We start from the raw sequence: 11,843 nt of genomic DNA on the forward strand, positions 1-11,843 counted from the left end.
ACAAATAGAATAAATTATACAGAAACTTTCAGTCCAGTTATGAAAGCTTCAACATTTAAAATAGTATTGAGCTTAGCTGTCATGGAAAAATGGATTCTTAGGTAGGTTGATGTAAATAATGCTTTTTTAAATGACATTTTGGCTAAAGATGTATATATGGTATAGCCTGAAGGATTTTCTGATCCTACTAAGCCCAACCATGTCTGCAAACTCAAGAAGGCCATTTATGGATTAAAGCAAGCCCCTAGAGTATTGTTTTACAGGTTTAGAACTACTATGATAGCTCAATGGGGCTTTCTAAACTCAAAATCTGATAGCTTACTCTTCTATAAGTGGGAAAATGGTCATATTCTACTTGTTTTAGTATATATTGATGATATAATTGTTACTGGCTCTCATTGTCAGCTGGTGTAGCAAGTGATCCACAATATGCAGACTACTTTTGCTTTAAAAGACTTGGGGGAATTGAACTATTTTCTTGGGGTTAAAGTTTCAAAGACAACAACGAGCTTTTATCTCTCTCAAGCAAAATATATAGCTGATCTCTTGGCAAAGCATGATATGGTAGATTGTAGCCCAGTTTCTACTCCAATGTCCATAGGACATTATCTCAGCAAAGAATCAGGTCCAACTATTTCTAATGCATCTTAGTATAAAAGTATAATTGGGGCCTTGCAGTATATGACTTTAGCAAGACCTGAGATAGCATTCTCTGTTAATAAGCTTAGTCAATTTTTATCCTCACCAACAGCAGAACATTGGGAAGCATGCAAGAGACGTTTGAGGTATTTAAAGGGTTCCATTCATTTTGGTTTGCATTTTTACATATATTGCAATTATTAATTAATAATGAAATATTCCCTAACATTTTTCATGGAAACTATTTGATTGTAGGAAAGGTATTGTAGAAAAATGGAAATCCTTTTCAGTGTTATCTCAAAGAATAATTTCAAGGATGAATTGGTGTAAATGAATGAGGATTCTAATAGGCTATTTATAGTGTACTAAACAAACTTTAGAAAAGGTTGTAAGTTGTAACATTTCATCATAACTCTTTAATTTATCCACATGTAAAATATGTTAAAATAGCCACACTCTTACAATAGAAGTTACAAAACTTCACCAACATCTAAACGACATATCTTGTACAAATCTTTTTCGTTATTTTGTTTAAAATGAAAATATAGCTTTCATTGATTGGAATTAGAAAGTAACAACATAATTTGAGGTAGGAAAGATCCTTTATAGAATATAGGATTTTCAAATTCTAAAGCTTTCTTAGCTAAAGAATGAGCTATAACATTACATTCTCTTGGTATATGATGAATTAAAAACCGATTCGATCTTTGAATGCTTTCTTAAATGTTTGCAATTATCTAAGTGGTTTGTTTTATGATATATTTCCTACTCAAAATTAAGTCTACCACTTCTTGCGAGCCTGATTCTATAATCATTGGAGAGTACCTTGCATTCTTAGCAATTTTGATACCTACACTTACAACTTCAGCTTCAATGTGAGTAATGTTCATTTGGAACATAGATCTTTGCACTGCAGCTGCCACTACCACTCCATTTGAGTCTCTTATAGCCACTCCCAACTCTACAGATTGGTTCTTAATCTTCACAGTTGCATCCACATTGATTTTAAACCAGCCACTAGGAGGGGCGTCTAGACCTATGTCTATTTATTTACTGATTTTGCAAAGCTTTTATAGATGGCCCTTTGATTCTTCTGTAGGATTCTAAGCTTACCTCAGCTTAGGCAATTGATAATTATGAATCTTCTCTCTTATTCTCAAAGATAAAAAGGCTCATCGAGTACCAAATGGCCCAACAAAGCACAACCATTAGTTCTAGCTCATTTTTGCCTCTTTTCCCCTGTATTTCTAGCAACACAACCATTAAATCTTAGTGCTCCAACTTCTTAATCTCTTCTATAAAAGCACTATTCTTCCACACTTTTTACCTGCTTTGCAATCATTAATGCATGAAACATATATTTGCTTTCCAATCCACATCTCTGACAAATAGGGCTCTCAACAATTTTCCTTCTCTAAAGATTATAAGTTGTTGGCAAGTGATTTTTGACTGCTCTCCATATGAAAATCTTGATATTTTCTAGTAACTCAGTAGCCCAAATAACATTCTATTGACTTTGTGAGCTGTCTGACTACAAAGGTTGTCTAGAAACTTCAACTTTAGTACAAGTTGATAACCACTTTTAACTTAATACCGCCTATATTTATCATAATACCATAGATATTGGTCTGGCTTTGGAGTCCTTGGAAGTTGAATTTGAACAATCATGGCTGTATCTTCCTTTATAAAGTGTTGAAAAATCTTTTCCTCCTTCCTATATTGGTTCTCATAAATTAATTCATCTACTACTGCTTGAGGGTCCATTGTTGGTGGTGAGAAAGGTTTAAAAATTTTCGGCCATGGCAACCAATTACTTTTGTAAATGTACACCTGGTTTCCTGAGCCCGTTTTCCACTTTAATCCTCTATGTAAAATATGTCTACCATATAGAATGCTTCTCCAAATAAAAGATGGATTTGATCCTAATTTTGCCGCCTTGAAATTAGATTGTTTGAAGTACCTTGTCTTTAAAACTCTTGACATTAAAGATTCAGTATGCTGGATAATTCTTCGTCTTTGTTTCGCAATCAAGACTTGGTTGAAACTTAAGAAATCACGAAATCCCAACCCTCTTCTTATCTTTGTGTGATAAAGTTTATCCTATTTAGTCCAATGATTGCCTCTACGATCCATTTTTTATCCCCACCAAATCTGGCTATTGCCTTTTGAATGTCCTCATAAATGCTTGAAAGAAGCTTGAACACACTCATTGCATATGTCAGAATCGCTTGAGCCACTGCATTTACAAGCACTTCTCTGCCCCTGCTTGAAAATAGTTTACTCTGCCAAGTAGATAGCTTGTTCAAAACTCTTAGTTTTATCTCATTGAAAAAGCTGACTTTTCTCCTTCCCACCATAGATGGCAAACCTAGGAATTTTTCATGCTTTCAAATTACATTGAGTTGAAAAATGCCCTTGATTGTGTCTCTCTGGCTAGTATGAACATTGTTACTGAAGAACATTGAGGACTTTTCATAGTTAAAAGTCTGCCCTAATACTAAACCATAACAATAAAAAATGCTTTCCAAGTTCTTGCAATCTTCTTTTGTTGCTCTCGTAAACACTAAACTATCATATGCAAATAGTAAGTGTGTAATTGATAGATTGCTGTTGAACTTCAGACCATGTATAATCTAGTTTTTTTCAGCCTATACAAGCATGTTGAAGAAGACTTGTGCACATAAAAGGAATAAATACGTGATAAATGACAACCTTGTCTCAACCCTCTTTGAAGTTGAATTTGACCTTTTGGTACCCCATTGATCAGAACTGAGAAAGAAGTAGTAGTGATACACTTTATTGTTAAATCAATCCAATTAGAAGAGAAACCTAACTTCTGCATGGTACACCTCAGAAAATTCTATTCCACTCGATCATATGCTTTACCGATGTTTGTTGGTTTGAATTCAAATGTTATTGGTGTCAATGTGCAAGTGTACATAATAAGTAATATAATGATGAATATTCAAGATCGTCTCCACGGGGATTGATATTATCAGAATTGCTACAACAATCTTGACAGCAAAATTTTGTCTTTATTGAAAATAGATTGAACAATTAAACTAATAAACTACGTAATAAAAGGCAATAAATAAATATGAGGAAATGCAAACTTTCATGTCACACACAAAGATAAAATCAATAGGAATGAAGTAGTTGAGTGATTAAGCTCTCTTTATGGTTTTGACTATTTCTTCTAATTCTAGGTTCGGTTGCTACAACATCTGCTACAACACTTGGCAGAATCCTCATGTATCATCAGCTGTCACATGTTGGATGTCTTTTAACTATATGCAACCTAACAGTGACCAATTGTTAAGCCAACATAAGTTATAACATTACACGTTTAGGTTCTAATTACCCCACAAGGTGAATCCCTATGTCTAGTTCATTACTAATTTTAGATTAAGTATGACCCTTTCGGAATCAAGTTAAACTCAACCTAGGAAACGCAATCTAAAACCAAGTATTGTTCTGATATGTTCCACTAAGATAGACTTTTTTGTAGCTCTTCCTTAGCTTGTATCATTAAATGAGTGGTTGGGCGAAATAATGATTATAAATAAATATAACCAAAATAAAATGCTATAGCACACATGTAGGAACACATATAATCAGTCAAATAACCATCAAGATTGTTTATCACTCAACCACAAATAAAGTTAGTTCATAATTTGGAAAAGAAAAAAAAAACGACAAAGTGTCAGCCGTCAACATATCATCATGATCCAAGAATAAACAAGAAAACAAGAAAAGAATAACCAAGACTGAATTCCAAATGATTCCCTCAATTTCTCCACTGATGCAGCCTTGATTCTTGCTCTTAATTTCTGTTTCCCCTTTGCTTCTTTTCGATTTTTTATCTTGGTTCACGACCTCCTCATTTTCCTTTGCATACATGCCTCTTTTATAGCTGAAAATTAGGGTAAACGGAAGTCTAAGGCACATATCATCTAAATTAGGAAACTACAAATCGCAATCTGTTAGGTGACTCGCGCGAAATCTTTTCTATCAATGCTCAAGGATTGTTATAGTAATGGCTATAGCATTTGTACTGTTCTAGACTTTCTTCAATTCTTCTATAGCCATGTTCTTTTGTCCTTTTTGTAAGCCTATTGCAACAATATACTTTCCATGAAATTTGAGCTTCCGGTTACCTACAATTATGCATATATTTTTCACACAATTATTCGAAATCAAACAAAATTTATTAAACTTAAACTAAAATGGATGTTACCACAAACAATCATTAAAATGCACTAAAGCACATCATTTACTCTCTAAGTAATCTTGATTTAAGCCTAAAAGTGCCATGATAACTCTTATTTCATAGAGTTATAAATGTGTAATTTTAAAGCTACCAAGCCTTTCTTCTTTCTTTTACCCTGCCTTATCTTATTAAGACATTCATAACCGATGATTATATTGTCTGTAATAAATCTATTCAGAACGACTATTCCGAATGAAGGCACTTTAGTTTGGGGATACAATTTTATCTAAGATATGCTTCAACTTATTAGCCATTGATTTTGCAATAATTTTATAAATAACATTACAAAGGCTTATTAGTCAAAATTCATTCAGTGATCTGGGCTTTGTGACTTTTAGAATTAAGGCAATATAGGTGTGGTTGAGAGGTGCTAGTTACCTTTCTCATTGAAGATGTGTAGACAAGTAGTGACCACTCCTTCTTTCACCGAACTCTAGTGTTTTTGGAAGAAAACAACTGGTAATCCATTTGGTCCAAGCACTTTTGTGGGGCACATCAAAACCAATGCTTCTGTGACTTCTTCTTCAGTAAACGGTGCATCTAGCTAGTTGTTCATCTCTTCATTCACCTTAACTCTCATATCTTTAAGGGTTGCATCCATTTGATCTGCAGAAAATCCTCTCCACCTTAACTTTTCAAAGAGTTCACAGAAAATCCTCTCCACTTTGCTACTTTCTTTAGTCCACTTCCCATTGTCATCCATTATCCTCTAAATTATGTTATTCTTTTTCTTTGCTGAAGCTTTAGAATGAAAAAATTTGTGTTTTGGTCCCCTTCTTTCAACCAATTTGCCCTTGACCTTTGTTTCTTGAAAATTTCATCGTCTATAAGTATGTTATCAATCTGCTATTCAGTTTTATTTAATTCATCTCTACATTCATAATGACTAAACTCCTATCTGATTGTTTTTTGCTTGTTCTTTAGCTTTTTTAATTGCTTCTGTCTTTCTTTAAACTCCTCTTTACTCTATAGCTGTAGTTCTCCCAATGACTCCTTTGTTTTCTTTTTGAACAATTCAATTGGATTCTCTTCATTCCATCTACTCTTTTCTTGCCACTCTTACTGGACTATCTCTCTGCATTTCTCGTACTCGCTCCACATGTCCTCATTGTGCACTCTTTGAAAATTTCTCCTTTTGTATCTTTGTCCCTTGTCTTTTCTAATTATCTCCATCAAAATGGGGTTGTAGTATGACCTCCATGAGATAATACTCTGTGCTACTGTCTCTTGGTATAAGCTACACCAATTCTGATTATAAAAAAACCTATCTAGTCACTCCTCAATCAAATGGGGGCCAAACCTTCTATTTGACCAAGTGAATAGGTAGCCATTTAAACCCTGGTTAGTCAACCCACAATCCCTAACAACTTGTCTAAATTCATGTACCTTACTTGAAATTTTTCTCATTTCTGCCCATTTTGTTTTGTTCAAGTTTAGGATTTCATTAAAGTCTCCTAAACAAAGCCATGGCAAGATTGACATACCTGCTAGCCTCCATAAAAGCATCTACGTATGTTTTTTTTATTCTGATTCTGGGTGACCATAAATGCTTATGCATCTCCAAAAACTTCCATTCTCATTATGAATAACAGTATCAATATGGTACTTACTATACGCCTGCATTTCAAACTTGACTTTTGAAGTCAACAACAATGCCAATCCACCTCCCATTTCACTTCTACCAACTACAAAACAATTGTCAAACTTCAAAATTTTCCCTTTAACTTCCATTTGCTTTGCTTATTTTTGTTTCACAAAGAAATACAATCTGAGATCTAAGCTCTTCGAGAAGTTTTTGAGCTTTTCAGAACATTCAGTCCTTCCCCAAACCTCGAATGTTCCAACTTATGATCTTCAAAGCTGTTGGCGGTGCTAGATTCCAACCATCGCTGATTGTTCCCTTTGACACATATTCATCGTCCTCTACTGTAACAGTTTCTTTTGTCTGATTTCTCACTTTAGCAATAACCTTTGGTAAGTAATGGCTTCGTTGAGCAAGTTCCTTTTTGTGTGGGCTGGATTTTAATCTTTTTTTTTATTTTAGGCTCTCCATGTTTACATCACTTGCTGGTCTTTTGGCCTTGATAAGTTTCTATTGCATCTCTTTTTTATTGTCCACCTTTCAAACTTGTAATTTCCATTTGAGAATCTTGGGCTTCAAGCTTACTTCATACCCACTTTCCGCATCCTTTATTTCAGATATCTCTTGGATCAATAGATACATGAACGACATACTCGTCTCTTTTCTACAGTGCTCTCTTTCTCTCTGAAAGGGGTACTAAGAATGAGAGGAAAATGAGTTGCCATGACTCTCATATGTCACTCATTTGTTGAGTGGGTAGGTATTTCAGAGAAAACATACGAACCAACAAAAGGTATGGGTAGTGAGTTGGTAAAGCATTAATCAAAGAGTAATTGCGGGGGGAGAAGGGAGCATTGTGAGTTGGTTCAAGAGTCTTTTATTGGTAGTCTTTTTAAGTCGGTTTGTAGTATGGATACAGAGGAACTCGTTCGAAAGTGCAGTGCTATAACTTTACAAGAAGAAGAGAACGACAAGATTACGCTGTTAGGCAGCATGAAAGAGAAAGGTTTGAAGCTTGCTGCAAATTATTTGGTGGGTAAAGTTGTGCTAAATAAAGGAATCAACACAGAAGGATTGAGAGCTGTACTGCAACAAATGTGGAGAACTATTAAAGAATTCAAGGTGGAAAGTGTAGGAAACAACATTTTTATTTTCAAATTCAACTCAGAAGAAGAAAAAAAAAGTGTTCACGGGAGGGCCTTGGCACTTTGCTGGTACGTTGATTGTTATGAAAAAACCAAAGGGCATAGGAGATGTTAATAATCAACAGTTCACACATGCATCCTTTTGGGTACAAATCTACAATGTGCCTCTTATGTGTATGCATAAAGGCGCAATCCAAAAATTGGGAAAGAAAATTGGAGATGTTGAGGAGATTGAAACAGATGATGATGGGGAATGCATTGGGCTATATGCTCGATTAAGAATTTCGGTAAACGTTACACGGCCCCTTAAAAAGATCTTATTTATTGAGGAAGAAGACAAGAAGAAGATTCCAATGGCAATGGTGTATGAGAGATTGCCAGACTTCTACTTTTGTTGTGGTATCCTAGGACACCAATACAGAGAGTACCGAGGACAACCAAAGGATAAATTTCCATATGGGAGTTGGTTAAAGGCCAAAACCGCAGTCGAGAGAGCAAAGCTTAATAAAGACAAATGGGGATGGAGTAAAGAGCACCATAAACCAAACTCTCCACCTGCAACACTTGCAAACCAACCCGGGTAATGGAAGCGAGCCAGGGGCAACCCATGCTGAGCAAAACCAAAATGCATAACAAATGAGAGGGCAACATATGGCAAAAGTAGGTGAAGGGTAATCAATTTACAATACTGAAAGATTGAGGCAGACGCTGACAAGCAGTAATGCGCAAGCTAACATAGCTGATACCATGGACTCAACTAGAACTCTGTGCAAAAAGGAGGGAAAGAATGGTGGGAAGGAAACTGAGGTTGAAAATGAGAGAGGAAACTTTGTGGAATGGATTACCAAAAAGCCTATGCAAGCTCAAAAGGAGAATGACAAGGAAGAATATATAAATGGGCTGAGGGATGTTGCTCTGAAGCCCAAAAGGAAGAAGTGGAAGTCCAAAGCTAGAAATGCAACAAGTGGAGAAGAAAGTACAACTGAGGTGCTTGTGACTAAAAGGCCTAGAACCGAGAGTGGTAATTTAAGCCCAGAAAAGAAAAGATCAAAGCTCACGAGCCCATGCCAGCTTCTAACTAACAAACCCCAGTCATATTCCCTTGCAGTTAAAACTACATTGAACTTGGAAAATCTTGAAGAGGTGGTAAGTGAAGATGCAGTAGAAATGCAAGAGGATGTATCGGCGGTGGCTGGTGAACAGCCCCGTCGGGAGCCATGAAAATTCTAAGTTGGAACATCCGAGGTTTGGGGAATACCCGGGCGCGCCTAGAAGTAAAGAACATTCTCCAAATGCACAAACCTCAGATTTTATTCTTCTGTGAAACTAAGTTGTTGGCTGTGCAAGCTAGAGAGGAGTGTAAAAGGCTAAGTATTGAGAATTGTTTTGCTGTAAATAGGATGGGCTTAAAAGGAGAGCTAGCGTTATGTTGGAACACAGAGGCCCTTGTAACTATCACTTCATATAGTAATCACCACATGGATGCTGTAGTCCAGCTGGAGAATGGAAAGCAATGGAGATGCACGGGGATATATAGACATCCAGAAATGCAGCAAAAACAACAAACTTGGATGCTGCTTTGAAGGCTGTCAGGTTTGTCTAATCTCCCGTGGTTATGCTTTAGTGATTTTAATAAAATTTTAAGCCCAAATGAGAAATGTGGTGGGAATGATCGAAATTTGAGTATAATGGCTAGTTTTGAAGAGGCTGCTTAAGCCTGTAATTTGGTAGATTTAGGTTGCATAGGCTTTTACTTGGTCTAACCAGAGATTTGGCCCCCATTTTGTTGAGGAGAGATTGGACAAGTTTATGTGTAGTAGGGATTGGGTTAACAACTTTTATGATCATGCAGCAACAAACCTTTTAACCGTGAGCTTTGATAACTGCCCAGTGTTGATGGAAGTTCGAGAAAGAGGTAAAAGTGTCTATTATGAGAGGAAGGCACCTCGTAGGATTCATTATGAGGATATATGGAGTGCCTATGAAACGTGCAAGAGCATTGTTCAGGAGGAATGGAGTAGTCAAGGGAATTGGAAATATGGGAATCCAGTACTTCAATTTCAAAAATCCACCAAAAGTTCTATGGCTAAGCTTAAATGGTGGAGTAAGCAGGAGTTCGAGGAAAGAGAAAAAGAGTTAAAGCAGATGACGGAGCAGCTAAAAAGTTTGAAACATAATTTTGAACATTACGACAGCGGAGATGAAATTAAAAGTTAGAGAGGAGAATCAATAATTTGTTGATTGATAAAGAAATGTACTGGAAGCAAAGATCAAGGGCTGACTGGTTAAAAGAAGGAGACAAAAACACTAAGTTCTTCCATTCAAAGGCTTCAGCAAGGAAGCGAAAGAACAAAATTTGGGAGATCGAGGATAAAAAAGGACACTAGACAGAAGAGGAAGCTGAGGTGGAAGCAAAGTTTTGTGAGTACTTCCAAGAGATTTTCACTTCTTCAAGGCCAAACCAAGCTCAAATAGATGCTGCCTTAGCTGGATTACTGCCAAAGATAACTGAAGACATGAAGAATCAGCTAAATCAGCCGTTTACAGCTGAGAATATTTCTGAGGCTCTAAACCAAATGTGCCTCACAAAGGCACCTGGTCTGGATGGACTTCCTGATGTCTTTTTTCAGAAGCATTGGCAAGCAGTAGAGTGTGGAATTGTTTCAACTTGTCTACACACTCTAAATGAACGAGGTAACTTAACTTCGTTAAACCACACTTATATTGCTTTAATTCCGAAAGTTCATAAACCTAGAAAAGTCACTGAGTTTAGACCCATTAGCCTTTGCAATGTAATTTATAGAATTATCACTAAGGCTATAGCAAATAGAATGAAGCCCATACTTGCACAAATTATTTCGCCGTCTCAGAGTGCTTTCATCCCAAATAGACTCATCACCGACAATATTATTATTGGGTATGAGTGCCTCCATAAAATTAGGCACAGTAAAGGGAAAAGAAATGGGTTAGTGACTTTAAAACTAGATATTAGCAAAGCTTATGATAGGGTGGAATGTGAGTTTTTGAAACAAACAATGACAATGCTGGGATTTTCAAATAAATGGGTAGATTTAGTAATGAATTGTATCACCACAACATCTTTCTCTGTACTCATAAATGGGAGTCCTAAGGGGATGATTCACTGACAAAGAGGCCTTAGATAAGGCTACCCTCTGTCCCCATATTTGTTCATTTTATGTGCAGAATCTTTTTCCAACTTGTTGCTGCAAGCAGAGCAGAATCATCAATTCCAAGGGCTGAAGTTTGGAAAGGAGATTACTATTTCGCATTTGCTCTTCGCTGATAACAGCTTGGTGCTTACAAAAGCTTCAGTTGATAGTTGTAAGGCTCTCAAAGCGATCTTCGACCGTTATGCTGCGGCCTCAGGACAACTCTTCAATTTTGACAAGTCGTCTATGATTTTTAGTGGCAAAATCCCAGGAGACAGAATTAATGCAATCAAGAGCATATTTCAACTCAAGGTGGTGTCTAGACACGAAAAGTAATTAGGCTTGCCATCTATGGTTGGAAGAAACAAGAAAAACTTCTTTAATGAAGTGAAACTCAAAGTGGTGAGCAAGATTTCAAATTGGCAGCATAAATTCTTTTTAAGTGGACGTAAAGAAGTCCTTATTAAAGCAGTGGCTCAAGCAGTTCCAGTCTATACTATGATTATTTTTAAGCTCCCTATAGGGCTATGCGACGACATTCAGATGGCAATGGCGAAGTTTTGGTGGAGATCAAAAGAGGACAAGTGTGGAATCCATTGGGCAAGGTGGGAAAAAATGAGCCAAGCAAAGAGTAGAGGAGGCCTCGGATTTAGAGAGATGTCCAGTTTTAATCAGGCTTTAGTGGCAAAACAAGGATGGAGATTGCTGCAATACCCGCATTTATTAGTTACCAAAGTGTTGAAGGCTAGGTATTTTCAAAAGTCAGACTTCCTGAGAGCTTAAGCTGGATCTAATCCGTCTTACATATGAAGGAGCATATTGTGGGGAAGACAGGTGCTGCAAAAAGAAATTCGGTGGAGGATTGGCAATTGTGAACAGATTCATATTTGCAGGGATAATTGGATACCAAGGCTCGAAACCTTTAGGCCCCTCTCAATCCAAAATCTACCAGCAGAAGCTACAGTCTCAGAGCTTATTAATTTTGAAAACCAGTGGGATCACAGAAAGGTGAAGCAGTGGCTTTCGGAAGAAGATGC

Source organism: Citrus sinensis, chromosome 6 (genome assembly GCF_022201045.2).
Source record: "Citrus sinensis cultivar Valencia sweet orange chromosome 6, DVS_A1.0, whole genome shotgun sequence".
Taxonomy (NCBI): Eukaryota; Viridiplantae; Streptophyta; class Magnoliopsida; order Sapindales; family Rutaceae; genus Citrus; species Citrus sinensis.